Source organism: Cucurbita moschata, unplaced genomic scaffold, assembly GCF_002738365.1.
Source record: "Cucurbita moschata cultivar Rifu unplaced genomic scaffold, Cmos_1.0 Cmo_Scf00080, whole genome shotgun sequence".
NCBI lineage: Eukaryota > Viridiplantae > Streptophyta > Magnoliopsida > Cucurbitales > Cucurbitaceae > Cucurbita > Cucurbita moschata.
Window position 1 is genome coordinate 31,834 of NW_019268596.1, and position 5,219 is coordinate 37,052.

The 5,219-nt window shown below is 34.9% G+C and overlaps 1 non-coding gene across 1 annotated transcript; it reads left to right on the forward strand.

The window, feature by feature from the left end:
* Positions 1 to 3,612: 3,612 nt before the first annotated feature.
* Positions 3,613 to 3,684, forward strand: TRNAC-GCA. The gene has a single exon. It is a non-coding gene; the product is annotated as a tRNA-Cys (tRNA).
* Positions 3,685 to 5,219: the final 1,535 nt, after the last annotated feature.

Consider the following 5,219-nt stretch of genomic DNA (forward strand, 5'->3'; position numbering starts at 1 on the left):
GTGAGATGCATTGCGACCAACGTAACTCTTAGGTTCTATGAGCAAGTTCCAGTAACCTTCAAGTATTGTTCTACGTAAAAAATAAAGCTTTTTAATTCCTTAGCATCCCAGTTTCCATTTAAAGGGTTGTGTTCTTGGATTTTAAGTTTGTTAAGTCTGCATGAACTTGGCTTGAGGTGTGGTTCTCTACGGCCCAACTTGTCAAACTCACTCAAGTGCTCGTCTCAACAATGATGTCGTTCAACAAGAGAGACCTCGAAAACGACTGGATTATCGCATTAACCATTTAAATCACCTGCTCATCTCAACCATGACGTCGTTCAACAAGAGAGACCTCGAAAACGACTGGATTATCGCATTAACCATTTTAAATTGAACAAAATATCTATAACATAACTCTAACAAAGGTACAAAGTTCATAAAAGTCTTTTTAGTCTAAGATAGAAACTGTAAAATAAAATGAAATAAGAAAATAATATTCCATTGTCAGGAATTAAACTCAGGTCTCCTGGGTGAAAGCTAGATATCTTGACTGCTGGACGACAATGGATTTTTAGTGTAGATGTCCTGAAGTCTTTTGTCAGATCGCTGAAGAGTTTTAGCATAATCTTTTTTTTAATGTCTAACTCTTCGACACGTCCTTCCCTATGTGTGTTAGAGTTCTCAGGGCTACCGCGACGTTTAAAGCTGTGAGATTGTGTGGCTCTTTCTTCAAAAGAGTCAATATCAAATGTTAGGTCTTTGATTGGCAACCCATCCAGGGGAGCGTCGATTGCATCGATTCCATCAACGATCTTCCCATGAGTTTATGGTGCATGACCCATTTTTATACCATTCACCTTCGAGCACTACCATAGTTTTGCATCGTCCATGAGATGCATTGCGGCTAACGTAACTCTCAGGTCGTATGAGAAAGTTCCTGTAGCCCTCAACCCTCAGGTCGTATGATAGAGTTCTTAGAGCTACTGCGACATTTCGAGGTGTTCGATTGTGTGGCTTTTTCTTCAAAAGAGTCAACATCAAACGTCAGGTCTTTAATTGGCAACCCATCAAGGGGAGCGTCGATTGCATCGATTCCATCAACGGTCTTCCCATGAGTTTATGGTGCATGGCCCATTTTTTATATCATCCACCTTCGAGCGCCACCATCCATGAGATGCATTGTGACCAACGTAACTCTTAGGTCTTATGAGCAAGTTCCTGTAACCTTCAAGTATTGTTCAACGTCAAAAATAAAGTTTTTTTAATTCCTTAGCATCCTGGTTCCCATTTAAGGGTTTGTGTTTTTGGGTTTTCGGTTTGTTAAGCCCAACATGATCTTGGCTCGGGGTGTGGTTCTCTACGACCCTCCTTGTCAAACTCACTCTGGTGCTCATCTTAGTCATCTCAGCCATGATGGCGTTCAACAAAAGAGACCTTGAAAATGACCAAATTATCACATTAACCATTTGAATGACCTCAACCTCACTTGTTGAAATTGAACCAAATATCTATGACATAACACTATTAAAGGTTCAAAGTTCATAAAAGTCTTTAATCTAAGATACTATTGAACTTGACCATTATAGTGCCTCTCAAACCAAGTTCATAAAAGTCTTTTGAATTTAAGATACTATTGAACTCATCCATTATAGTGCTTCTCAAACCTAGGTAAAGTTTAAATATAATTGGTGACAAAAGATGAAACTATCAAATAAAAGAAATAAGAAAATAAAATTTCATTGTCGAGAATCAAACTCGGGTCTCCTCGATGAAAGCCAGATCTTCTATGTAATGTCTAAGTCTTCGACACATTTTTTTTATGTGTGTGATAGAGTTCTCAGAGATACCGCCACGTTTCTTGTTGTTCGATCACGTGGCTCTTCCTTCAAAAGAGTCAACATCAAACATTAGGTCTTTGATTGGAAACCCATACAGAGGAGCGTCGATTGCTTCAATTCCATCAATGGTCTTCCCATAATTTTTTGGTGGATGACCAGTTTTTTATACAATAAACCTTCAAGCACCACAATAGTTTTGCATCGTCCATGAGATGCATTGTGGGCCGATGTAACTTTCAGGTCCTCTGAGAAAGTTCCTATAGTCTTGAAGTATAATATCAAAACATATTAACGTATTTGATATGTTAAATATTAAAATAATTGATGTGTATCATAAACATTAAATAAAAATATATATTTGAAATTTGAATGAGATTCATATTAATTAAACATACATTATGATATTCTACCACATTTTAATATTATTTAAATAAGATATTATATCTTAATGTATTAGGTATTCAAATATATAATTTGACAAAAATTATCACTAGTTCACTGTAAATAGAACCCTAGGGTTAAGTCAAAAAGCATCAAACACTAAATACTGTGACATTTTAGGTGATATTTTGCAGAGGAAGCTGATAAGGTCTTCAAAGAGCAGATGGTCATGTCTGACATTTTAGGTTAACAACATGGTGAAAAGAAACCAGAAATTCTGATATTGGTAATTAACTACAAACCTTTGAATAAGGTTTTATAAAAATGATTTGTAAGGGAGATCTCTACAACCCAAAAAAAATCAAATCATTAGTCAAATAAACTCTCTACTTATGTCTTATTGACCTAAGGGCAGATCTAATGAAACGCGACGCATCAAATATCGGATATGAAGGTATCTAAAATTGTTAAAGAGGACAGAGAATCAATTATCATATTTGAATCAAAAGCCTCGAATAATACCATACAAATTACAAAATTGTAAAAAAAAAAAATATATATATATATATATTATTTCCATTGTACTCTGTGTACAAAAATTTTAAAGAAAATTTAATTAACAAAACTATTAAGATCTATTGGAGAGTCAAATTTAGTTTGAGAGAAAGAAGTAAATTTTGTTGTGGTTTGATTTTAAAATTCTTCCTATAAAAGAAGTTGAAAACACCTTGGGAGATTACCTATGTGAGAGTTTCTAACAAAGTCTCTCTTCTCTCATCTGTCTTCTCAAACTGATACTAATCCAACCAATCATTTGCATGGACTCAAAAGTTCAATTACCTATAAAAGAAGTTGAAAACACCTTGTGAAAGTCCGTAAGCATACTACAACCTCTAGCTTTGCAAAATCCAGCGTTGTTGGCGCTTATCAAAATCGCTGCAAAAATAAAGTTTAACAAGTGGTTCTATGGTGTAGTGGTTAGCACTTTCGACTTTGAATCTAACGACTTGTGTTTAATTCTTGATAGGTAATCCACCAATTTATACAAAATTGGTCCATAACCGATTCGGTAGGGTCACTTTTGGACCGATAATCTGTAGAAGGGTCACTAAGGTTGAGATCATAGCTCAATGTTAGAGCATTTGATTGCAGATCAAGAGGTCACCAATTCGAACCTAGTTGGGCCCTTCTATCTAGGATAGAAATTTGTTACACTTTTTGGACTGACACTATGTCTAAGGGGTCACTAAGGTTAAAATCCTACAAAATGGATCCATGGCTCAATGGTAGAGAATTTGACCGATCACCCGTTTGAACTTGGTTGGGCCCTTTTATTTTGGACAGACAGTTTCTTACACTTCTGGACTGACACTCTGTAGAAGGGGTCACTAAAGTTGAAATCATGCAAAATGGGTCCATAGCTCAGTGGTAGAGCATTTGACTGCAGATCAAGAGGTCACCAGTTCGAATCTGGTTGGGCCCTTTTATTTTGGACGAATAATTACCGATTCCACATACATTAAGAAAAGAGTATGGTATCCAAGCACCAACTCTTTTAATGTTTTCAAATGATTTGTTTTAACATTTCCCTTATTTTGCTCCTCCTAAATCTATAAAATGTCTCCTACTTTTATTCGTTTTCTCTTTTCATAAATATCAAAATCTTAAATAAAAAGGAAGAGCAACATTTCCACACGAATTCATAGATTTATGGAAATTTTTGTGTAATTATCAACTACAACTTATATTAGACTAGCAGTTTAAAGTCAGGAGATGCGATCACAGGTGTGATTATTTTGGATGGGTTCGTAATAGAACTTATCGTTGAGACGAGGGAGCCTTCAAAGGTTGTGCACTCACAGTGGGGTTGTTACGTAGCATTAGTCTGTCTTTGTGTTTGAGTTTTCTATTATTATTATTATTATTATTTATTTTTTTTTTTTCTAATTCTATCCCAAACACTTTTTTTTCTGTTTGGATAAATTTGAACAACACCTTCTTATAATTTTATTTTATTTTATATTTAATGTTGTGTTGTTTTCTCAATCTCATTTTAATTTTACAACATTTTCTTATTTTATATTAATTTACTTTTATTTTATTTGTTTTCACTCTCAATTTTAGTTTTTATTTGAGTTTTGAACCCTTGAAATTCGGGTTGTGACAGAATGGTATCAGAGCAGCTAGATTTTAAATTATATAGATTTTTTCTTAGGATAAAGAGTCGTATATCTCTATGACTCAACTCGATGACATGTCTCTCCGCGACCAAGTAAGAAGTCTAACCCTATTTTGTAGTATATGATATATTGTAAAACTTATATGAATTTATTGTATGTTTTGATTTTCGTGGTAGTTATAAAATGTTCTTGGACGTTAAAGAGTGAACGTTAACTATATAAGATAATACTGGATCAACGTTATAGTGTCTAGATATGGTGAGGAGGAAAAGAGTGGTCATGAGATATCTGACTAGCCTTAGGAAAACAGAGAGTTGTCGTTGCATAGTGCGAGACCTCTAATCCATGAAATTTTGGTACTCGAAATTAAGAAACTGGAGATGGTCCCTAAACGTCTGTATGGAAAATTTTCAATCGCACTTTCTTTGGTTCCCTGGCAGCGTCAACCAGATTAATCCTACAGCGTGACAATCCTTGAGCTTCAACTCCTCCGTGGTCATGGAATCCAGCTTCACCCCAAAATGGGTTCCTGAATATCTTTCTCGTATAGATAATCTTCAATCTGCATCTTCTAGAAACTTATATCGAATCCATCAAACTTTTCAATTCAGTATTTGAACTTTCCATCTTCACAGATCGTGGTGAATCTCTCCTCGCTCTGATACTAGTTATTAGAATCACACCACAACGCACACACTTGATCTAAATGAACAAAAAGAACATGATAGAGAAAATGTAAGAAGAAATATTGACTAATGGTTTTGTATTAATGACTTCAGGTATGCAAAGAGAGGATATGGAGAATGAGAAATGTACATTTAGGAAGCACTGACTAATG